This window comes from Sturnira hondurensis, unplaced genomic scaffold (genome assembly GCF_014824575.4).
Source record: "Sturnira hondurensis isolate 20B ecotype Veracruz unplaced genomic scaffold, ASM1482457v3 Scaffold0006413, whole genome shotgun sequence".
Taxonomy (NCBI): domain Eukaryota; kingdom Metazoa; phylum Chordata; class Mammalia; order Chiroptera; family Phyllostomidae; genus Sturnira; species Sturnira hondurensis.
In genome coordinates, this window is record NW_028079044.1 from 11,779,969 (window position 1) to 11,805,540 (window position 25,572).

Consider the following 25,572-nt stretch of genomic DNA (forward strand, 5'->3'; position numbering starts at 1 on the left):
CAGTTGCATAACCGTACCATTATTTATTTAACCAATATATTATACTTAGGCAATTAGAATGCCTCCACCATTGCCCATTTTTTATCTTTAAGATTATCATGGATATTCTTATGGCATTATTCTTGGAAAACTGTTATAGTTCTTTCTTTCTGATAAACTCCTAGCATTGTATGAGGGCCTTGGACATTTTCTTGTTGCTTCACCATTGGATATTATGATTCTCAAAACTCCTGCCAATTTTATAGGTAAAAATTAGCGTCTTGCCTCATTTAACTTTTCTTTGAATACTAGTGAAGTTGAACTTTTAAAATACATATATTGACCATTTGCATTTCTTGTTTTGGAGCATCTATGTTTATGTCTTTTGCATATTTTTTAAAATAAATTTTTATTTTCCAATTACAGTTGACACGCAATACTATATTAGTGTCAGGTGTACAACATAGTGATCAGATACTTTATATGTTTTATGAAGTGATCATCCTGACAAATCCAGCACCCATCTGACATCATACATAGTTATTATATTATTGACTATCTTTCCTATGCTGTACTTTATATTCCCATGACCATTCTGTAATTGCCAATTTGTACTCCTTAATCCTGTCCCCTTTACTGCCCTTCTCCTGACCCCCTCCCATTCAACAAATATCAAATTGTTCTCTGTACTCATGAATCTGCTTTTGTCCCACTTGTTTGTTTATATTTTTTTAGATACCATATATAAATGAAATCATTTGGCATTTGTCTTTCTCTGTCTGACGTACTTCACTCAGCATAATACCTTACACATTGTTGCAGCTGGTAAGATTTCATCCTTTTTTATGGCTAAGCCATATTTCATTGTATATATGCACCAATTCTTTTTTATCCATTCATCCAGGAATGGACACTTAGGTTGTTTCCATATCTTGGTGATTGTAAATAATGCTGCAATGAACATGGAAGTGTATATATCTTTTTAAATTAGTGTTTTGAGTTTCTTTGGATAAATACTCAGAAGTGGAATTGCTGGGCCCTTCTTTGTCCCTTGTTATAGCCCTTGTTTTAAATTCTATTTTGTGTGGTATAAGTACTGCTACTCCAGATTTTTTTGTTTCTGTTTTCATGAAATATTTTTTTTATTCCTTTACTTTCAGTCTTTGTGTATCTTTCAAAATGAAGTAAATTTCTTATGTAGGGTCTTGTTTTCTTATCCATTCAGGCAATCTATATCTTTTGACTGGAACATTTAACCCACTTGTGTTTAAAGTAATTATTAAAAGTTATATAATTATTGCCTTTTCATTATTCATATTTTTCTTTTTCTTCTTCTTAAAGAAGTCCCTTTAATATTTCTTGTAATGCTGGCTTGGTGGCAATGAACTCCTTCAGCTTTCTCTGGTGTGGGAAGCTCTTTAATTGTCCTTCAATTCTAAATAATAGCTTTGCTGAGTCTCTTGGTTGTGGGTCTTTTCTTTCAGTTACTTTGAATATTTTATACCAGTCCCTTTTGGCCTTAAATGTTTCTATTGAGGAATCAGCTGGAAGTCCTATGGGAGCTCCTTTGTAGGTAACTAATTGCTTTTCTCGTGCTGCTTTTTTAAAAAAGATTTTATATATTTATTTTTAATTTTTAAACATTTTTATTAATTATATGATTACAGTTTTCCCAGTTCCCCCTGATTTATCCCACCACCCTGCCCCCCAACCCTCCAGCATTCCTCCTCCATAGTTCAAGTCCATGGGTTGTACATGTAAGTTCTTCGAGTCCTCTGTTTCCTATACCATTTTTCTCTCTCCCCATCTATTTTATGCCTACTAACTATGCTTCTTCCCTGTACTTTTTTCCTCCTATTCCTCCCTTCCCCCTCACCACTGAACTCCCTCTGTGTGATAGCTATTTCTCTGATTCTGTTCTTTTCTGATTGTTTTTGTTTGTTGTTTTTCTTTTCTTTTAGGTTCATTTGTTGATAGTTGTAAGTTTGTTGTCACTTTACTGTTGATAGTTTTTAATCTCATTTTTCGTAGATAAGTCCCTTTAACATTTCATATAATAAGGGCTTGATGATGATGAACTCCTTTAACTTGACCTTATCTGGGAAGCACTTTATCTGCTCTTCCATTCTAAATGAAAGCTTTGCTGGATAGAGTAATCTTGGGTGTAGGTCCTTGCCTTTCATGACATCAAATACTTCTTTCCAGGACCTTCTTGCCCGTAAGGTTTCCTTTGAGAAATCAGGTGATAGCCTTATGGGAACTCCTTTGTAGGTAAGCGTCTCCTTTTCTTTTGCTGCTTTTAGGGTTTTCTCTTTGTCTTTAATCTTGGGTAACTTAAAGATGATGTGCCTTGGTGTGTTCCCTCATGGTTCCAACTTCTTTGGGACTCTCTGGGCTTCCTGGACTTCCTGAAAGTCTATTTCTTTCACCAGATTGGGCAAGTTTTCCTTCATTATTTGTTCAAATAAATTTTCAATTTCTTGCTGTTGTTCTTCTCCTTCTGGCATCCCTATAATTTAGATATTGGAATGTTTCAGGTTGTCCCAGAGAATTCTCAGCATCTGTTTATTTTGGGGGGTTCTTGTTTCTTCATTCTGATGCTTTTGAATGTTTATTTTTTTTGTTCCAAATCATTGCTTTGAATCCAGGGTTTCCTTCTTGTCACTGTTGGTTCCCTGAATATTTTGCTTTATTTAATTTTGGGTATATTTCATTTGTTCTTTCATTTTTCGACCAAGCTTGATCAGTTCTGTGAGCATTTTGACTACCAGGGCTTTAAATTCTCCATCAGATAGGTTGGCAATCTCCTCATCACTTAGTTCTGAGGTTTTGCTGTGTTCTTTCATTTTTGCCATATTTCTTTGTCTTTGTGCAGCTAATAAGTTGTAAGGGGCGGGGTCTTAGGTAGCACCAAGGTGGGGCAACCCTCTTTCCTGTGCTGTGGTGCTGCCTATGGGGGAGGGGCCAGAGAGGAAACAGTGCAGCTCACCTACTTATCTCTATTGCGTTTTCCAACAGACTGTCATATCAGACTGGACTTTTCTCTCACCACGGCTAGCCCACAGTCAGCTCTGAGTCTCAGTTTTCCCCTTAAGTCATTCCCTTCTTCACAGCTTCACTGTGAGCTGTTGGCAGTGAGCCCCGCCCCTCAGCCACCTTGCCTCCATTTTTCTGAGTTGACCACCCTGAAGGCCCGCCTTACCAGTCTGGTTGTTCTGGTTGATTTTTTTCTTTAATTCCTTGGTTGTCAAACTTTCATGCAGTTTGATTTTCTGGTGCTATTGGTTGTTTACTGATTTTACATTGGTTGTTATCCTCCTTTTGGTTGTGCAAGGAAGTGGATGGTTTCTGCCTATGCCTCCATCTTGGCCAGAGCCTCTTGCTGTTTTTAACATTCTCTTTATCTTTATCTTTGGTAGTTTAATTATGATGTATCTTTCTGTGGGCCACTTTGGACTCATCTTGTTTGTAATTCTCTAAGAATCCGGGGCTTGTAGTGTCTATTTTCTTTACCAGGAGAGGGAATTCTCAGTCATTATTTCTTCAAATAGGTTCTCAATCCTTTGCTTTTTTTCTTCTCCTGGTAAGATACAAATGTTGGTATGCTTGATGTTGTCCCAGAGGTCCCATAAACTATCCTCAAGTTTTTGAATTTTTTTGTTTTGCTGTTCTGATGGGGTATTTTCTGCTTCCTTATCTTTGAAATCACTGATTTGATCTTCTGCTTTATCTACTCTATTGTTGATTCCCTCTAACATACTCTTCATTTTAGTTATTATATTTTTAATTTCTGGCTAGTTCTTTTTATGTTTCTTATCTTTTTGTTGAAGTTCTCACTAAGATCATTGAGTATCCTTATAACCAGGGTTTTGTATTCTACATCAGGTAGATTGCTTGTCTCAGTTTATTTTTTTGCCCTGGAATTTTTTTCTGTTCTTTTATTTGGGACATGTTTCTTTATATCCTCCTTTTGGCTGCCTCCCTGTGTTTGTTTCTATGTATTAGGTAGAGCTGCTACATCTCTTGGTCTTTGTAGAGTAGCCTTATGTAGTTGGTGTCCTGTGGGGCCCAATAGCACAGTCTTCCTGGTCCCCTGAGAAAGGTATTCCAGGTGTGTCCCTTGTGTGGGTTGTGCATGCTCTCCTGTTGTAGTTGAGCCTTGACTGCTGTTGGCATGCATGTCTTTGGAATGGATTGACCCCCCATTCTGACTGGTTGTGAGGATCGGCTGTGGCTGCAATGGAGGAGCTGTTGTGTAGGGGCTTACCCTATGGAGCAGAATTTGCTATAGGGGCTCTGGTGCCTGCTGAGTATGCCCTTTGAATGTGTTACTTGTGGATGTTGTTAGTGGTGCTCTGATGTTAGCCACAGGTGTGTTGGTTCTGGGGCCTTGGGAGGTGCAGGCCAGAGTCAGCTGCTGCCTGTGCCCTGCCCATGGCTGCTTGGTATGAGAATAGTATAGTCACCAACCCCACTTATAGTTGAGGAAACTGAGACACAGAAATCATCTTATTCCTGGTCAACTACTAAGTAGTGGAGACAGGACTCAAACTCAGGCAGTGTAACTCCAGGGTCCAAAGTAATTTTCTACTTGTGCTTGGGAGATGCTTGGGAGAGGCTAAGCTGTGAACTGCTGGCTATTTCTAGTGCTAGGTATGGGGCTGCTTAGTTATAGGTACTGGGCACTCTAAGGTCAGATGTTGCTTGTTTAGAGTTTATGAACCTTTGAGAGATTTAGGAAAATCTGAAGCATGAGTTAAGATACACTGTTTGTATAGGAAATCCCATGGCAGAGCCTTGGGTGTGCCTGAATATTGGGTAGGGCAGGGTCTCTGAATCACCAGAGTGAGGCAAACGGTGTTAGCCAGGTTGATGGAGACTCAGACAGGACACCTGCCTGTGCCTGCAGGGGGAGGGCTCAGTAAAGGGACAGTGACCTCTGCCAACACTTCTGTCTGGGAAAAAGTGGTTTCTCTGAGCACACCATGAAGTCATACAATTCAGTTTTTTCTTGTATGTCCCTGGCATCTTTCAAACTGCTGCCTCAGACCTGGAGCTTTGAAGGAGTGAGTCCATCAGTAAATAAACTGATGGTTTATTAATGGACCAGTACCGGTCCATGGCCTGTTAGAAACCAGGGCATGCAGCAGCAGGTGAGCGGCAGGTGAGCCAGTGGAGCTTCACTTGAACTAACACGTGAGCTCTCACTCCTGTCTTGGCCCCTTCCACCTCCCAGTGGAAAAATTGTCTTCCATGAAACCAGTCCCTGGTGCCAAACAGGTTGGGGACTGCTGAGTTACATAACCTCTGGATGCAGCTCTTTGAGGTTGCCAGCATCAGTATGCTTTGATTGCCAAAAACCTATTGGAAACTTGGGCTTCATTAATAAAGCTTAGAGTCGAGAGCCAGGAAAGCTATAGCACTACAACATTGTCAAAGATTCAAACTTTAGACTATGTTAGATTTAGATGTGAATGAGATTGTTCATTTTATTGGCTAATATTTCAACAATTGTTGGTGTATTTGTATAATCAAAAACACATTCTCATTTTCAAGATAAGGCAGACAATTTTTTAAAGTGAAACATGCTATTAAAAAGTACAACTTCCAAATATCGCTTAATAATCACCCTTGCTTGTGAGGGTGGTTCAAGACCCACGGGCACTCACCAGCCCTTTTTTGGGCTGGCTTTAGCTCAGTGGGTACTTCGATTCAGAAAAAGTACAACTTCAACAGCTCATTTTTCTTTTAGATTGCCTGATACGAAAATAACAAGCATTAAATATTTCTCAGAAAAACACTATACTTTCTATAACCATACCTCCATTTCCAGCAGGCTTAGCACAGGTTCCGCCAAAATTTGCTTGATGTAGTAAAGCTTGCTGGCACAAGCATTCCTTTCAAAATCAAGAAGACACGGATACCTACTACTCCCCATTCCCCACAGTATTATTTAGTACTGAACTAGGCGAGAAAAGTAAAAGGTATAAGATTCACAAACAAAAAATTAAAACTGTCATTATTCAGAATCAGAATTTTATATGCTTTTAATTTCTTAGTCCTCACCTAGGCTATTTTATTGGCTGTGTTTTCACATTTTAAGACTGTTGTATAAACATGAACCCAGAGAGGTTTATTGGGGAATAATCATGGTGTTGATAAGGAGGGGTCTTTGAAACCATGGTACTTGAGGAAAAGCTTTGGGAGTATTTCACCTGCAGAAAAGGCCCACAGGAAGAAAAAATGACCCAAATTAGTTGTCTTAAGCTATTGAAAGGGAAAATTGTTATGCAGAACAGAGATTAAGTACTCCCCCCCCCTTCCCCCGCTAAAAGGCCCAAGAAAACATAATCAGGGCCATTAAAAGGGGAAGAGGAAGAAAGATTTAAGCTCTGACAGAACTCTTAAGGCAGTGATTCAGAATGTGAGAGGGACACCCTAGGAGGTGGAAAGTTTTTTGTTATTGGACATTTTCAACCAAATGCTGAGTGAGCATGTGTTGGGATGCTGGTTCTATAATGTTTTAAAAACTGCCCTGGCTGGTGTAGCTCAGTGGATTGAGCACGGGCCTGCGAACCACACGATCGTGGTTCGATTCCCAGTCAGGGCACATGCCTGGGTTGCAGGCCAGTTCCCGGCAGGGGACACACCAGAGGCAACCATACATTGATATTTCTCTCTCTCCTTCCTTTCCCCTGTAAAAATAAATAAATATAATCTTTAAAAAAATAATGTTTTAAAAACTAAAAAAACTCACATTTCTTGAGCACCTACTGTGTGCAAGTACTGAGCCAGGTGCTATTTCATATAATCAGTGCAACTCAATGAGGGATGGTCTTTTGTATCCCCCACATTTAAGAAATGAAATGGAAGCTTAGGGGGTCTAAAGGCTTGCCTGGTGTCACATAGATGGTGTGGCCCAGGCCATAATTCCATAGATGGTAATTATGAAAGCCTGAGCTCAGGCCCGGGGAAGCCTGTTTCCAGGGGTCCAACTCTTAAGCATGCACTGAATTGTGTGGAAAGAGTGGTTGGCTTCAGTATTTCATCAAATCCCGAGATCGTATAATTACATGGGGAGTAAAGTCATACCTAAAGAGATTTATATTAAAGATGAATTTTGTTGGCAGTGATGTTAGCTTGCTACTGTTTTAGTATCTAATCTTTAAATTATGAATAAAATAAAAGTTACTAAAAATCCACCCAACATTTCTAAATTAGAAAGCTGTTGGATATTCACATATCTACCAAGGTACCAATAAGTTCGTAGACAATGGCTAGGGTCCCAGGCAGATGTTCTTGGGGCTCTGGCAATAACGGAGCCTATAAATATCAGATGTAGTATGTCTTACAAAACCACATAGCAGTTTTGAAGGATCATGGTATTTGTTTGTTTGTTTGCTTGTTTTTTCTAAGGAGATCTAGCAGTTGATCTTGGGCTACTTTTATAGGATCTCAAGTGAAATTGTTTTATTTGGCATTTTTGAATGCTATATCACTGAGTTGTAAGTTATCTCATACCAGTCACAGAGTGCTATTTAAAATTTACAGCTAGGTGCAATATATGTATATTTCTTGAATATACGTATGTGGCTCCTTCAAATATAGAAACTTGTTCAAACATACATAGTGTGATGTGTGTACAAGAGATAAGTACAGAGATTGGCCATTTGCCATTGTTATTAGGAGGATAGGCATGCACAGAGAGTTTTAACAAATTACAAATGCCAGGAAAAAAAATAATACGGCTGTGTTTGCAAAGATCATGCTATTTACTTGACAGACTCTGCCAGGACATAGTTACAGCTGTGCCCCTGCTTTGCAGATCATTTAAACAGGCTTTTCTTTATGTCACTGACACTTGAGTCACATCCACAGAGCTTTGCCATCAGTAAATAATAATTATTATGTGTGAGAAAATAGCCTATGAGCACCTCCTGTGTTAATAACATGTGTGTCAATAGAAACACACATGAATTAAATTATTTTTGTTTATTTTTTCAATTTATGTATTAACATGAGATCTGTTCAAAGAAAAGTAGATTATAATTTAAAAAATTATAAACAGTGATGTGTGTGTATGAAAATCAGGATTGTCTTTTTGACGGGTTTTTTTAATTCTCTCTCATCTCTATGTATTCTCTGTGGTTGAACATTTCTCATAGCATCATTCCTTATGTCCTATTATTATCTTGTATTCATCTACCTAAGGAAACATAGGTGGGGAAGTATCAGAGTCTGGCTTTGAGTGTCACTGCTTCGTACCTGTGTCAGTTGAAGTCTCTGAGATTCACTTTCTTCATCCACAATAATACCTACCTCTCCAGCAGTTGTTTTTGTGCAGATCAAAGGAAATCCCGAACATGAAGATAAGCTATGTAAACTATGAAACATCCTACCAAAGTCATGTCTGGAAGTGCATTTCTTCCAGGTCAGTCTCTGACAGAGACTGAAAAGAAGTATAAACTATCAAGTAATTAACAATGGAAATAAGCATGCGAATAAATCATGGCAAAACCCAGGGGAAACACATTTCATGAAACTCTTTTCTATTTTTCCTTATTTTAGCTTTCATGGAGAATTATGAGGGCTACTGATCATGTTTTTCTAGTGAAAATTCCTGTGGTTGTTATTGTAGCTCTTGTTCTAGTGATGTGAGAAATATTAGAAGCAAATCACCAGCAGCAAGAGGAGACAACATAGGTAGGTGTGGTTGGAACTTAAACGTTACTGAATTAATACATATGAATGTAGCCAATATCCTCATCTTATGTTAATCTTTTTTTTTAATCTTAGAAAATTTAAGACAGCAATAGCTTGGCATTTGCCTTGAGGCTTTGTTTATCTGCTCTAATTTGGCATTTTCGCACAACAGGAATAGGTGGGACAGCAAACCGCAGATTGAATTTCAGAAGCCTCTACTGCCTGAAGCCTTCCCAAACGCCACACAAGGCATTAATAGGGGGTCCTGTGGAAAAATGATCTCTTGACTTTTTGTAGAATGTGAGTAGAATTTCAAATTGTTTTATTTATAACAAGTTAGTTGGGATTTTCTTTCTTTCTTTTGTACTTAAATAAAAGGAATGCTCATCTTTTCAAAGCTTTTAGGAGGGCCAGACTTTTTTATTTAACAGTCTGTCACTGAGGTGGGAGACTGGTTCAGGATTGAATGGTACAGTGCTATTTGTGCTTTCATTTGGTATTTCATAGTATAAAATACTTCTTAACTCAGCAAGAAGAAGCCTGTGATTTTTAGGAAAAAGAAATGCTTCAAATTCTAACCACACAGACCTGCACTGAGGAATGCATTAGCACTATTTGGTTTGTGTGTTTTTGTATGTATTATACAGGTTTGGATTACAATAATTCCTCCCATTTGTATAAGGTTTTGCAGTTTTCAAAGCACTTTATACTCTTAATCCTCACAATAAACATGGATAGAAGGGTACAGATGGCTCCTGACTCACAATTGGTTCACTTTAAACTACTGTTTTTATGACCTTTATATTATTGTAAATACGACCTTCCTCAGTATTGGCCAAATCTTGTCATTGTGACTGCTTAGGACTATCATCATAGGTGACAGGAAAGATGAAGCTGCTCTTATGCTGACTGGTGCTGGGAGTAAAGTAGAAAAACTTTTGATTTTGTGGATGCAGGTATAGATGAAACAAATGCATATGCATATGACTTAGTTTGTGCTTTTGCAAAAGAATTGTCCTTTTACATTGAAAAATAGCTACCCCAAGACATCAAAGAAGTTTTTCTTGCAAGCAAAACTAGTTGTATTGCTTTTAGAATATAGTTCACAAAACATTAACTGTTAAGGGTGTCATCAAATAATTTGCCCACAAAATCTGATGAAGATGAATGCTACTGTGTGCTATGGTAGTTAATGATGATAAAATCAGCAGCAGAGATGGGAGGAGGATGAGGAGATGCAGGCGGTGGAGAAAATGAAGAGAACACAGTAATAGGGAAAACTTCAACTTTCAAAAAATTTCTGTGCACTGGATCTGCAATGGTAGTTTTTAGGCAGATGGCCCTATTTTGATCACTGTTTGAAGGTTCTTAGGGCCCTGAAGCATTTATGTGTGTCAGGGAGATTTATTAGTCTGAATTTAAAAATAAAATACCTTTAGTTAGAACTTCTTTGCACGGACATTTTCAGAAGCCTCAGCCAGTTGATAAAGAAGAATTCTCCAAGATCATTATTTAGGACATTGATTTTTTTTTGTATAAGCTTAGATCATTGTAAAATCCTGTATTTTCCTTTTCATGATTGATTATGGTGTTTTATAGTAAAAAAAATGGATCTTGAGGAACACTTTCTTTGTTTATAACTTTATAGACAATAAAGGTTTAACTTGTTCAGTTTGTGAATATCCAAGAACAAATGATATCATAAATACCTATCACCTTAGGCCCAATTTATAAATGAGAGACAGACCACAAAGCAGTAAATGACTTGCTGACTTCCCCTAAAAAAGGCAGGAGGGTTAACAATGCCATATTGCTAGGCTGACATTTAATGATGCTTCTCTTTATCGCTCTTACTTGAGAAACACATGTTTTTCACAGACCATCAAGCAAATACACATGTAACATCTGAAGGACTCCAATTTTAATATCATGGCAGCATCAAGTAAATTAGCTGATGGGTGTATTATACTTGTTATCTGGTATTACCAGTGGTTAAATTCAATTAAAGTTGATCAGATTAAGACAATTTAATGCAAAAGAAGTAGGCAGTTATGCTTTGGAATAATCTACTGATATCATCCTTGAAAATAGACCAGTAACTATGTTATTGTCTGAATGGAAGACAAGACCCTCCCTCAGACTGAATCTAATCTATCTACCTGGAATTCATCCTTTCCTTTCTTCTTAAGAAACTCATTATCTTCAATGTTCGTCATTCACTCATACCTACCTTCAGCCTCTTTCTCTGCCTAGCTTCTTATGAGCCTAACAGGCTCAGTCCTCTCTCATCTCTCTCTCTCTCTCTCTCTCTCTCTCTCTCACACACACACACACACACACACACACACCCCTTTCATTGAGTCAGTTATCTCCTCATCTTTCTCTTCCTTTCCCCCTTAAAGCCAAACTTCCTAAAATGATTCCCTATATTAATTCTCTTCACAGTCTCACTCCCTGCTACAAAACACTAAAGTATTTGTAACCTAGCTTCTGCCTCATTATACTTTTAGAATTGTTTTCTCACCAAGTCAGTCACAAATGACCTCTATTTTATAAATCTGATGGTTACGTCTCTGTACTTTTTTTTGATTTCTCCTTAGCTTTTAAGAGCACTGACCACTCCCTCTTGCTTCCCTGGGCTCCCATGCCTGCAGATATTCTTGGTTCTTCTATCTTTCCAGTCTTCTGTTTCTCAATCTCCTGGTCTCTTTTTCTGCCCGTGTCTGAAGTCACCGTTCCTCAGGTTTCCTTCGTGGGCCCCCTTCTGTTCTCACTGGATGATTTCATCTACTTCTATGTCTTTAGCCTCCATTGGGAGAAAATGCAAGTTTATGCTTCTACCTTAAATCTCTTCTCCTGAAGGTTTAACTTGGATCTTCACTGTGAAGTCCTACAGACACTTCTCTCAGTTTGGAGTTCCCTCCCTCAAGTAGAGCCTAAGACAAATGCTTAGGTACATGAAGTTTACTTGGGAAGATAATTCCAGGAAGCAGGAGAGATGGGGCAGGAATAACAAGATACAGGAGGAGAAACCAGTAAAGATCCATTCCTGAGCTGGCAGTCATTGTGGGAATAGACTGGTAATCACTGTCTGTGCAACACAGAATTGCCTCTCCAAAGGAAGGGAGTCTGGGGCGCTATCAACCAGCTCCCAGTACCCACTGATTGAAGATTGTCCCGACAAAAGAGTAACTTGGGGCACTTCTGGGCTACACCATTGCCAGGTTTAACAAACTTCCCCAGATCTGGAGGAATTTGTGAGGCAGAAAAGCAGAGGTAGGATACTGTTAGATACAGAGACCCATTCCCCACAGCTGCATGGCAATGACAGATGAGCTGACCGGGTAGACATTGGGGCAGAAAAAGCATTGCTTTACAACATTCTAAAGCCGAGCTGACTCCCCAGCGGCTGACCCCCTTTCTGTACCCCTTTCTCAGAGACTGGCTCCACTATCCTCTCAGGAGTCAAAACCAGCCACCTGAGCTGTTCTTTTTCATAAAGTCCTATATATTTTTCAAATCTATCCGATGTTTGTTCATCCACACTCTCACTGCTTTAGCTTAGCTATTTAGCTATCATTTGGTTTCCTGGAAAAACTTTCTAATTTATATTCTTGCCCTATTGACATCTGTTACCCTTGAAACCAGAATAATCTTTTAAAACATTTATCAGATTATGTTACTTGCATGCTCAAATCTCCTCAGTGGCTCTCCTTTACTCTTAGAATAAAGACCCAACTTCTGAATATAGTTTTCAGGTTCCTGCATGATCTGACTCTGCCCATACCCCTTCCTTATCTCTAAATGTTCCCTACTCTATTGTCTACATCTGCTGACATTTTATTTTAGTTTTCTGAATACACTTTTATTTCTAGGTTTTTATATGTGCTGTATCTTTGTCTGGGCTGCTATAACAATATTCCATAGTCTGGGTGGTTTATAAACAGCAAAAATTTTTACTCACAGTTCTGGAGGCTGGAATTCCAAGGTCAGGGTACCAGCATGGTTGGTTGAAGGCCCTATTCTAGGTCCCAGACTTCCTGTATTCTCACATAATGGAAGAGGCTAGGGAGGTCTGTGGGTTCTCTTTTATAACAGCACTAGTCCTATTATGAGGGCTCCACCTGCATAACCTGATCACCTCCCAAAGCCCCCGCCTACTACTAGCATCACCTTTGGGATTAGAATTCAACATATAAATTTGGGAAAAGGAGGGACATTCAGGCCATATATAGCATGTAATTATCATGGAACACTTTCTCTCTCTAACCCCACTCTCCCTCATCAGTTCTTACTTATGAACTTGGTTTCAGATTAGTTGTCATCTCTTTTTAAAAAATTTTCTTTCAATTACAGTTTATGTTCAATATTATTTTGTATTGGTTTCAGGTGTATAGCATAATGGTTAGACGATCAAATGCTTTATAAAGTGGCCTGCTCAATATTTCAAGTACCCACTTGGCACTGTTCATAGGTATTACAACACTATTGACTTTATTACCTATGCTGTACTTTACAACCCCAGAACTATTCTTAACTACCAGTTGGTACTTCTTAATCCCTTTCCCCTTTTCACTGAGCCCCCAACACCCCCCTAACAACCACCAGTCTGTTCTCTGCAACTTCATTTCTATTTTGTTTGTTTATCTTATTCTTTAGATTCCACATATAAGTGACATTATATGATATTTGTTTTTCTCTGACTTATTTCACTGAGCATAATACACTCTAGGTCCATCCATGCTGTCACAAATGGTAAGGTTTCAGTCTTTTTTTATGGCTGACTAATATTTCATTGTATATATGAACCACCATGTTTTTGTCCACTGGTCTACTGGTGAGCTCCTGGGTTGCTTCCACATCTTGGCTACTGTAAATAACACTGTAATGAACATAGGAGTGGATATATTCTTTCGAATTAGTGTGTTGATTTTCTTTGGATTTATACCCAGAAGTAGAATCTCTCAGTCATAAAGCAGTTCCATTTTTAATTTTTTGAGGATCCTCCATACTGTTTTCCATAGTGGCTGCTCCAGTCTGCATTCCTGCAAAAGTGAATGAGGGTTTCCTTTTCTCCACTTTCTCACCAATGCTTGTTTGTTTTTTTGATGATTGTCATTCTGACAGGTATGACGTGATATCTCATTGTGGTTTTAACTTGCATTTCTCTGATGATTAGTTTCACTGAACATCTTTTCAGTTGTCTATTGGCCATCTGCATGTCCTCCTTGGAGAAGTGTCGGTTCAGGTTTTCTGCCTTTGTTTTAATTGGATTGTGGCGAGTGACACTCAGGGAGTGTCAGGGAGGCCAGCAGAGTTCATCAGGCTAAAAGAAACCAAGATTTGATCATGTGGTAGAAGGGCACGAGAACGGTGGCACTGGTTGGGCATGTGAGGGGAAAATGGCCCTCGCTCTAGAGCAACACAACTCAGTCTCTCCCTGTGTGTCCCTCTCATACTCTGAGTTTGTCCAGATTTTCTTGAGAGCCTTCTAACAAGTCTTCACCTCAGGCCCAGCTGGCTGTAGCCAGGTGACCCTTGCATAGGATGTAAGCTCAGCAGAGTGGGACCTCCTGCAGGGAAGTGGTACCAGTTGGACTTGTGGAGTGGGGGTGGGGTAATGGCCCTTGCCCTAGAGTCACACATCACAGTCTCTCCTTTGTGTGTCTGACACCCCCTGAGTCTAAGTCAGCTGAGACTTTCTCAACAGCCACCCAAGAAAGTCTGCACAGCCAGCAGACTCCCTTGCAGGGTGCAAGCTTGGTGGGGAGGGCTATCAGGAGGGTGGGGCTAGTGCATTCTCTCAGGCTGATGCCATATAGAGGGGAGTACTCGACCCAGGAAAGACTGTGTCTTTGTGCGGTGTGGGAGAGGACTCAGCATAGGGACCTTAGTGGCTGTTCCTTGAGCCCTCTGCCCAATGCCACACAACCCAGTCTCTCCCTGTATGACTCCAGTTTGCTCTGAGCCACTTTCCCTCCATAAGAGACCAAAGTGGCTGTGAAAGAGATTTTGTGTGTTGGCTCTTTAAAAGGACACCTGGGTTTCTAGTGGACCCTTGTCTCTTTCTGGCAGATGGAATCTTTATTGACTTTCACAGCCAGATGTTATATGGGATCCTCTTTTAGGCTCTAATGCTCTGGGCTGGGGAAGCCAGAGTAGGGTTGAGATCCCTTGCTCCTCAGTGGCGGGGGATCTCTGCAGCTGAGATATCCCTTCAGATTTTCAACTGCGGTACGTGGGTGCAGGGCCAGACCTTTTTGCATCTCCACCCTTCCTACCAGTTTCTATGTGGCTTCCTCTATAAATCCTTGGTTTTAAGACTTCTGTTTAGCTAGTGTTCAGTTGATCATTCAGGTTGATTGTTCTATAATTTAGTTTTAATTTAGGCTTGGTACTGGAGGAGGTAAGTGTATACTACTCCACCACCAACTTGGATTCCTAGCTTGATTATCTGGACTTGTTTCCCCTCCTTTCTATTCCTACATCATCTTATGCTTTCCCTACTGAAACACTCATAACTGTCTATTTTTTTTTGTCCGTATCCCCCCCTATAGACTACGAGCCCTATGAGGGAAAGATCTATTTACACTTTGTTCATCCTCCTATACCCAATGTTCTCATGGTGTCCTTGACATATTTGGTTCTCAATAAATATGGTTAAATAATTGAACCATAATTCAATTATTTGAATTCAATATCCAGAGTGTTAATGGAGCCTTAATCTATGTGGTAGAGTCCTATGATACTTTTCAGGAAAAAATAAGAATTCAACTGGTTCTGGAAGGGTTGGAAAGCATTTTCTAAGTTGATAATAAGGAAGATTTTCCAGGCTATCAACCTAAATGAAAGAGTTAAACTGAAGCAAGCTTAAATTGTCAAAATTTGAGTTTATTTGGGACTTGCAATTCAGGACATGCAAACTGTGGAAGGCAGTCCATTGAGTCCATTGAGGATTCGAGGTAGTGTCTATTTCTGGGCAAGGATTACAAAGAAAGGGGAATTTAGCTAGATTCCGAGTGGCAACTTTAGTGGCTTGAGGATGGAGAGAGGTTCTTGGGACGTATATTGGTTGAGGGACAAATTTTGGTTTTCTGTAAGTTGATTTTTAGAGAAAATCAGTCTTTTGATTCTTAAGTTTTATTTTAATAAGATTAAAACAAATGTTTTAATAAATGGAATAAGATTCTCCATTTCATTTTCAACTGAAATCTTTTTACAAGTCAGAAGGAATGGAATGTGTAAAGGCCCTGGGGGCAGGAATGAATGGCATGGCTTATTCAGGAAATGGTATAGTTTGGGTGCTGGAACATACGGGAGTTGGTAAAGCTGGTCTCACATATTGTGGCCAGATTGTAAACAGCCTTGAATGATTTTGGATTTTAGTGAGTAGACAGAGGTACAACCATTAAGGAGACCAAATTTGACAGGAGAATAACATAGTCATTTGGGATTTAGGAAGAGAATTCAAGACAACCAGGTAATGTTATGTGGGAGAGAAATGGAAGTAAGGAGTTTAGTTAGGTCACACAGTAGGTAATGAAGTCTGGAAGGTAGGTAATTTGGAATATAGAAAAAAACTGAATTTGAGAGACTTCTTAGAGGTAAACTCAGTAACCAACTGGATGTAAGAGTACAGCAGAAGCAGTGTGTGGAGACTGAAATGGGATGCTTGAGAGGACGGTGATGTCACTAACTGAGCTGGTGAATATAGTTCAATTTTAAATAAAATGAGTTTGAAATGCCTGAGGGAATATTTGATAGATGTTGAGAAGGAAACAGAAAATTTAAGTCTGGAGATCAGGGTTGGAAGTTGTGGTAGGTTGAATAATGGCCCTCAGAGATATCCAGATTCTAATCCCTGGAATCTGTGAATGGACCCTAAATGTAATCATAAGTGTTCTTATAAGAGAGAGGCAGATTTGACTGCAAAAAATGGGAATAGGAGATGTAATGATGGAAACAAGATGTTGGAGTGTACAAGGAAGGGGGTATAATCTAAGGAATGTAGGAAGCCTCCAGGAACTAGCAAAGCAAGAAGGGAATTCTCTTCATCTTCCAGGAGAAATTAGCCCTGTTGACAGCTTGATTTTATCCCCACAAAACCAACCTCAGACTCTGTACTCCAGAAGTGTAAGAAAATAAATACATGGTATTTTAAACCATCAGATTTGTGGTAAAGTTCTTTCAGCAACTATAGAAAACAAACACAGAGGAATAATTAAGAGAATAATTGGTAAGGAGCACCAGAGTACTGGGAATGAATAAAATTTTCTAGGGCACAGGCCCTCAGGCTGAATCCAGCCCTCTCCACCTTGTTTTATCTAGCCCAGCACCTTATTTCTACCTGGCAGCAGCCCTGGGCTCCTTGCCCCTAGTTAAGGAGTAGTTACATTTATACAGTCCTAAAATGGCATTCGGCTCTTTGAAGGCAACTGCAAGGCTGATGTGCGCCCCTGCCCGCTCAGCCACCCCATTCCTCCCCACCACACCCACCCCAGTGAAAATGAGTTTGACACCCCTGGGCTGGGGAGAGGGCATGTAGAATAAGGAGACAGGAAGACGGCAGGAAGGAAGCCTTGAAATCTCTTAGCCCTCGGGCAACGCAACGGCAGAGGGACTTCCACTTCTGGCAACAGGACAGACTAGATATCCTGAATAATCCTCTCACTGAAAGCAACTAAAACTAGATGACAAAGTATTTTTTAATCTTTTGAAATGCATTTTATGGTGGCAGCAAAAATAAGGAATATTTAGAGTCCAGGAACTAAATACAAGAGGGAATCCAGGACATAAGCAAAAACCTGGAGAAACTCTTGCCTTGAGGGCATTTGTCAAATAAGTGAATGCAGTGGTCAAGCTGCATTCAAAGTGAGAAGTGTAATTGTAGACCTCTCTGCCTCTGCTTAAATCTGGGTCCCCAAAAGACTACCCCTTTGTGTAAGGATGAGCTACAATAAAACCTACCACCTTTCCTCCCCGCCCCACCCCAAAAACTGCAAGGAAAATTGCCTGCCTTGAAAACTGATTCTAAATGGAAGAAGAAGAGAAATATACCACCTGAGAATCTGCAACATAGCAGGCACTCACACAGGCTTGCAGCCCCAATTCACACTGTACCTGGGAGGTCCAACAAAACCTCAAGTCAAGCATTAAGGTTAAAGTAAGTAAACCTTTATGTACAGTTCCTGAGCTCCTAGCAGGAACGGATGCAAATCTGCCCTGGAGGTACCCATCTTCAACACAGGCCGCAAAGAAGTTTCATCAATAAGAAATATGACGTCATGGTAAAAAAAATAGACCATTTCACAAAATAGAAAAGGAAATAATATATACCATGAGCAAAGGCCAGCAGAAACTATGAACAACAGAATCAGACTGTAAGGCATTAGCTATTGAAATCACCAGGCATAGAATTTAAAATAAGTATGTTAAGAAATAAGAGAAGGGATTGACAACATGCACAAAACATGACCCAACAGTTTTGAAAAAGACTTGAAAGAATCACTAGAAGTTTAAAATATAAGTTTTAAATTAAAAACACAATGGGTGGATTGATAGCAGAATAACCACAAGCTGGAAAATGGATTAGGAAAAATAGATCAAAATATTTTATATAATGTATCCCAAAGAAATGGAAAATATGAAAGAGGTTATGAATCACAGAGATATCATAAGAAATATAACAATCACCTGATTGGGATTCCAGGCAGACAGCAGCAACCTGAAAGGGTAAAAGCAATAATTAAAGGGAAAATGGCTGAGAATTTCCAAGAAATGACAAACCATAGATTCAGAAAGCCCAACAATCCCAATAAAGATAAATAAAAGGATTTTTATTTCACTTAGGCACATTCTAGAAGAGTTCATTACACCCTGAGTTATAAAGCAAATATTAAATAATATCATAACCAAAGAAAAAAATGTAAAAGCAGCCAAAGAAAGAAAAGACATATTACTTTCAGCGAGAAAACAATTAGACTTCTTAACAACTGTGGAAGTCAGAGAAGATTTAAAATCTTCAGTGTGCTGAGATAAAATTACTGTCAACCTAAATTTGCATATTTTAAGAAAGATGGAGAAATCAGACATCTTCAAAAAGCAAACAAAAACAGAGCTGCCACCAGTAGCTGCTCAGTGAAGGAAATCCTAAAGACTGCTCCCTGAGCAAGAAGAAAGTGAACCCATGAAAGATTAGAAATAAATAGTGGAATGAGGTATAAGGAAAGTGTTAAAAATGTGGTTCATTGTAAGTAAATACTCACTAAAAACAACAATAGTAATCTCAAGTTGAAAAAAAGCTAGCTAGAAGTGAAATACAAAACCATCATGTAAGTTTGGAAGGGAATGGTCAGAGTTAAGGTGTTCTGTCCTTTTTATTGTTTGGGAGAATGGTAAAAATATTGAGTATCCAAGTAAAAAATTTTAGCATAACTATCAAAAGGTTGTATAACTTTAAAAAGGAAGAAGTGTGAAAAAAAGGGATACAAAAGTAGATGAAAACAGAGAAGAAATATTAGAGGTTCAAGAGAAATAAAAAGCACAAAATAGGATGGTAGAAATACAAATATATCAGGAATTAAAATAAGCAAAAATAGTCCTCACAGGTGTGGCTCAGTTGCTTGGAGTATCGCCTGTACATTGAAAGGTAGTATCCTGTCAGGGTACACACCTAGGTTGTGGGTCCAATTCCTGGTTAGGAGACTACAAGAGGCAACCAATGTTTCTCTCTCCCATTGATGTTTCTCTCTCTCTCTCTCTCTCTCTCTCTATCTATCTATCTCTTCCCCCTCCCTCTCTCTCTCCATCTCTTTTTCCAAAAAGTCAATGAAAAAAATGTTCTCGGGTAAGGATGAAAAAAAATAAAATAAAATAAGCAAAATTAGGCTAAGTGCCCAACTTCTAAGACAAAAATTTACAGATGGTGTGCATGTATACATATATATTCTGTTTTAAAGAATTCAGCTATGTTGTTTGTCACATTTAAAACATAAGAGGATTAAAAAATTGAGAATAAGAGTGTGAAAAAAATTATACCATGCAGACACTAACCAGAAGCAAGTTGGTATTGCTATATTGGTATCAGACAAAACAGTCCTTAAGACAGAAACTTTTGAAGGGAATCATTTCATCAGAATAAAATGTTCAGTTCTCCAGGAAGATATAACAGTTCTCTAAACATATATGTACTTAGATCAAGATGGAAAATAAGTAAGGAGATAGATTACAACAACACAATTAATAAACTGGCTGTAATTGAGTAAGTGGGTAGGACACTGCACCTAACAGCTACAGAACGCAATTTCGTTTTAACCAATGTGGTTAAATTTTTTAAAAATTGCCAACAATTTTCAAGACTGAAATTATAAACCACAGTTTATGATCATAATGCAATTAAGTTAGAAATCAATAACAAAAGGATAACTAGAAAAAGTTCATGTAAAAAATTAAGATATCCTCTATGAAATAAGTTGGGGGGCCCAAGAAAAATTATGATGGAAAAGAAAATACTTGGAATGTGTGACAACAAAATTACTATAAATCAAGACATATTCAATGCAGATAAAGTGACATGTAGTGGGAAATTATATCCTTAAATGCTTTTATTAGGAAACATGGAAGGCTAGCAATTAACAAGCTAAGAAAAATAATGTTAAAAATAAGAAAATAAAAAATAAAATAGTAGAGATGATAAAGATAAGAGCAGAAATCAATACAATAGAAAAAATACAAACAATATCTATTAGTTTAGTGGGAGAAAAAGAGAAAATACAAAAGGGAGAATTAAAAAGACCTGAAGTTCTTTCTTTGAAAACCCTTTTGTAGATAAATATTAAAACAAAAGAGATCATAATTAAGCTGATACTGACAATTAAGTGGTTAATAAGGAGGATTATGAACAACTTCAACACTATGAACTCAAAAATTTAGAGAAATTACTAAATTTGTACAAAAATATAATATACAAAACTTTAAGACGAAAAAGAAAATAATTCCAAAAAACTAAAGAAAAATAAATCAGTTGTTTAAAATTACCTTACAAGGGAAAAATCAAGACCAAACCATTTCTTGTTATAATAGTTTTTCTTTAAAAAAATTTATTGTAATAATTTTCAATCATGCAAAATAGTAGAGTGAATCATAAAGTGAGCTGACCACCACTCAGCTTCAACGATTGTCAGCACTTATCTTTCCTTTTCACTCAACCTTTTTAAAGTTTTTTATTCCCCCAACTTTAAAAAAAACAAACACACTTTATCTTGCAATAATTTTAGATTTCCTGAATATTTCCAAAAATAGAGTTCCCATATACATTTTATCTAGCTTCCCCTATTGTTAACATTTCAGATGACCATAATACAATTAATCATAACTAAAGTTTGATACAATAGTATTAACTGATCTTCAGACTTTATTTGAATTTTGCAAGGTTTTCCATTAATGTCCTTTTTTTTGTCCAGGATCCAAATTGAGTCTCCTATAGCCCACAGTAGTTCCTCAAAATCAGAGAGTTTTACTGTTGAGTTCTAATTATTCATAGGACACATAATTTCAATTTTCTACATTCTATTTCAAAGACAAAAAAAGTGAGGAAACACTCCCCAGCTCATTTTATGAAGTTAAAATAAGTTTAATATGTGAGGCCAGTTATGGAAATGATGGCATCATTTCAGTTATGAAAAATGATGCAAAAAATTTGAGACAAAATGTTGGCAAATCAAACATTTGGAAAATGTGTATGAAAAAATGAATAAGTCATGACCAAGGTGGATCCACTCTAGAAATGAAAAGTTGGATTACCATTAGAAAACTAATTAATGAAACAAATTACTACACTAAAGACAAAAATCATATGTTCATCTTAGGTATAAAAATGATAACATTCAGGTTACATTCTTGATAACAATTCTTAAAGTAGGAGTACAAATATCTACCACAGTGAACAGTATATATACTTAATGAAACATTGACTATATTTCCTATGAGATTAGGAAACAAGACGAAGGTGCCTATTATTACTATTTCTGTTTAACATTGTACTAGAGAACCTAACTAGTTCAATAGAGGAAGAATGAAAGAAACAAAAGTATATGCATGACTAGAAAGGAAGAAAGCTCATTATTCACAGATGATATATGACCATCTACATATAAAATTCCATAAATGTCCAGATAAATTATGAAAATTAATGAGAAACTTTAGCCAGATTGCTGATTACAACATCAATTGACAAAAATCAATTGCATTTTTATACACAAGAAATAGTGTAATTTGAAAATATAAAACTGAAAACATACAAATTAAACAAAATCTACAATATTAAGTACCTAGGAATAAATCTAGCAAAAAAAGTACAAACCTTTATGAAGAAAAGTAAAATGTTTTATTATGAAAATATTAAAAAAGATTTAAATGAAGAGATTAACCATTCTCATGGATTGGAAAGCAATATTACAGGGCTTTTAATTTTCTCCTGAATGACCCATGGAGTCAATGAAGAAGCAAGAATATATACAATTTTTTCTATTCATATGAAGTTCAAACATGCACACACACACAGATAAAAGCAAATGAAATCTTAAAAAATAATAATACAAATACAAGGTAGAAGGCCTGCTTGAGTATAGTTGGTAGGGTAATAATATGGGTATAATAATTTATTGTTTTAATTTGAACATTTCACCTAAAATGTCATTGTTTGAATGTGATATTGCTATGTGACAGAATTACATGCTTATAATTTTATAATAAAAGATTTTGTAATAAAAAGGGGCATTATTTGTGCTGTGCCCTGTATATGAGCTAAAACCATAAAGAAAAAAAAGGAAAATTTTAGAATACTGTTTTATATGTGAGTGTAGAGGGAGAGAGGTGGTGTCAGAGAGGGGCTTTACAGGGAAATTAAAAAATAATAATGTCTTCTTCTTAAACTGGGTAGTGGGTGCATGCTATCCTCCCTTAGGCTGGATATTCTAGGTCTCAGCTCTGGGCCCTGTGCTTTGGATTGCCTTCCTTGGAACTTTGTAAGTTCCCCTCTGGTGCTTAAGACTGTCTGTGCTGTGCAGTACCTTCCTGCCCCTGAGCTCAGACCTCATCCCGCCTGAGTTGTAGTTGGCAGGATGGCTTGCCTCAAAACTTTGTAAATCTTCCTCCAGTGACTAAGACCACTGTGCTGGCAATACTGTCTGGGTGAGGTACCCAGGTGTTCCTCAGTATGCATTTCTCCCAGGGGTAGATTTCTCCTCTGGGGCACTCTTTGACTCACCACCTCCCCATCCCATCTCTCCTGTTGGATTGACCAGATGCCCAGAGTTGCTATGAGTGTCTGCCTGTGAAGTGGAGTCTGGGGTCTGGTGCCAGGCCCTGCTTATAGGAGGGAGATTTGGTGAGCAGGGAGCTCCCACTGCCCATGAGGCATTTCTTTTGCAGAATGGCAGGGATGCCGGAAGGGTGGGGACACACTGATTTGGGGAGGTTCTCATTTGTATTAGATTAAGGACAAGATCAGGGCTTTGGGGTACTCATGATCCACCATTGACTAGGGCTTGAGCTGTGTTTATCAGCCATGAGTGCATCACCCAGGATACAATACTCGTGTGTGGCAGGAGTGACAATGGAAGTCCTGTACCCTATGGCACCTTCCTCTCCTTATCACTGTCACTCTCACTCCACCTCTAGCACAGGCTCTAGGACATGAGTCAGACAGTTCTCTGGGTGGCCTTACCTATCTCCTCAACAGATTTTTAGAGGCTGTTCTATTATGCTAATGGGCCTTTCTGATCAATGACATCATGCTCTTCCAGGTGAACCTTAAGCTTTGTGGAATAGTGGACTGACTTTGAACTAATGAGACTGATATTTTGGCTCAATCTTTGGGCCCCTCACTTGTAGCCCTGCTGGTTGGTGATGTCTGGTAGGCAGGGAGAACCTTCTCTTAAAAGTGACCACATTCTAGGAATGCAGTAATTACAGCCTCATAAGTTTAAGAGAAGACAAGATTAGAAAATGTTTTCCTATGCTTTAGATTTAAAATTCCTATAAATTTAATGTGACCAGAAATCAAATTACTTTTCACATTTTTTTGCATGCTTTGGACTCATGTTCATGGTCATCATCAAAGCACAGAAATGGCATTTGAGAGTGCAGTTGGCAGCCAGCATTCACAGGTGGCACATGGTAGATGATACAGCATCATAATGTAACCAGCATTAAATACAGTAAATAGTGTTAGGGAAGTACAGGGGTAAGAAATCTATATTGTTCAAATATAAGCAGGTTTCAAAGAGCCATGATACTGTGAATAACAGTGTTGATACCATTTTCCCTGCTTGTGAGACATATGAAAATAGCCAGGAACAATCCATTTGTCAATAAAGAATATGAAGAAGTGGTTCCTGGATCTGAACAGGAAGAGATGCTGCCTGGGCTCTATGAAGAAACTTCATCTGCACTGATTGGGCAACAAACAAAATACTTTGTCCTCTTTTTAAATTAATTATTTTAAATCTTCATTATAAACCACTATTACTCATATTGGGTGATAAATATAATGCTATTATTAAATCAAATTGTGTATATTGACAGGGACCTGGCAAAACAAATTGATTATGGCTCCACACACCCCAGGGTGGCCCTGGGATGTCTGTGTAACATTGCCTTTTTTACTTGTATGGTTGACTATTAAATTGTTTGTGATGGACATACTCAGTGAATGACTGTACTCCTCTCCCCAATCCTATTTTACCTCTTCAGTGAATTACGAACCCCACTCATCTTTCTCTCTCTTTTCAAAATGCAAAACAAAATGATCTAAGTGGAATCTTTTCATCATTTATTCCTCATAACTAGTTCAGGATTGGTTTTCAGGGTTTGCCATAGTTGTTTCTACTACAAAGTCATGGTGTCCTAGATCGGGTAGCCCCTCAGTGCCACTCTAATGTGTTTGGGAGCTGAGTAATCTTCCCCTTCTCATCTTCTGTGGCTATCCCAAACTTCAAGCTCTCTTCCCCATCGTTTGGCTAAAAGGAATTCCCCTTGCCCTTACCCACAGTAAATTAATTTCCCCCTACTTCACACACGCATGAGCATACACACTCACACACCCTAATTTCCTGATAAATCTCCAACTTTTACTGTCATCCAATGATCTCTCACCCTTTCCTTACATGTCACTATAAGTAGTGTTCTTCATTCTATCCATGATTAAGGCATCACAGTGTGTTTTGATCCAAGTCTCTTGGAACCAGCTTAACTGATTCCCTCATTATTTAATGAGTTAAATAAAATCTTTGACCGGTGCCCATTCCATATTAATGTGAGACTGATGCTTTTAACTTGTTTAAAATTATACTTTGATACTGTGATGCTACTAATAAATTATTTCCAAATTGTTTGTCCAGTCGTGTTATTTCTATGCTTATTTCTCTTAATGGCTCCCAGTAACCTTAAGGACAGATGTTCAAGCTCCTTAGCTTAATGTCTTTTATATCTTTCACAGCCTGGATCCTGCCTACGTTTCTATCCAAATCTCCTGTTGTCCTCCCAGCAAACACTTGATGCTTTAAACATTTGACACTAATAAATAAGCAATACTTTTTTCTCTTTGTGCATGCTGCTTTCTTCATCTAGAGTTCTTCCCATCCCATCCCCATGACCTTTTCTCTCTTTTGCTCCTTTCTATTTTATTTATTTTTCAAGACTCAGCCTAGGTATCACCTCCTCTAGAAGCCTCCCCTGGGAGCCATTACTGGGCTAGACGTTCCTCTCCTGTGCTCTCCTTGTGTTTATGGCTATTGCAATGTCCACCAAAGTCTCTATAGTTCATTTATTTGCCTATTTCTGAGACCGAACCTAGATTGTAAAGCTCTTGAGCAAGAAACTGAATTGAAT

At 38.2% G+C, this 25,572-nt stretch overlaps 1 long non-coding RNA gene across 1 annotated transcript in view; it reads left to right on the forward strand.

The window, feature by feature from the left end:
* Nucleotides 1-8,769: 8,769 nt before the first annotated feature.
* The window catches only part of LOC118988425 (uncharacterized), a 122,087-nt gene continuing 105,284 nt past the window's right edge, over nt 8,770-25,572 (forward strand). Inside the window, exon 1 of the long non-coding RNA XR_005066766.1 lies at nt 8,770-8,982. This is a non-coding gene — a long non-coding RNA (uncharacterized LOC118988425). The remainder of the gene's footprint in view (nt 8,983-25,572) is intronic.